Here is a 497-nt window from a genome sequence, read left to right on the forward strand (position 1 = left end):
TCTCCTAAATTAACAAGTCTGCATTATTCACCTGAGGTTGACAACTTTGGGCAATCAGTAGCTTTCAATCATATGTAAGAGAAGCCCAGCATATAAGAAGAAGGAATACAATGTCAGAATGGCTTGTGTTTACTTTGATATCAAGAGGTTTTAGGGAAGAACCCAGACTTCATGGGATCTTTACATCCCTGCAGAGGATTTTCCTGACCAGGAACATGGAAACAGGCAAATGATTGCATCTAGGATCTAACCATTAATTTACAACTCACAACAGAGGGCAGCTCACCACTCTTGTTGAGTTCTTATGATTCTGCATTCAACTGTCCCATTGACTCCATGCTGTCAGTGTCAACCTAGGCCCCTATGGTCAGAGAAAACTACACAGAATTTATTTCCAGTATGTGAAGCTGTGTGCTCTTGGTTCCTGCTGATGACAAACCTGTCCCTCAGTTTTTATTTCTCAGGATGCAGAAATAACTCCCCCTATTTGTAGCCAA

The sequence above is a fragment of the Mesocricetus auratus genome, unplaced genomic scaffold (genome assembly GCF_017639785.1).
Source record: "Mesocricetus auratus isolate SY011 unplaced genomic scaffold, BCM_Maur_2.0 Super-Scaffold_100014, whole genome shotgun sequence".
Classification (NCBI taxonomy): Eukaryota; Metazoa; Chordata; class Mammalia; order Rodentia; family Cricetidae; genus Mesocricetus; species Mesocricetus auratus.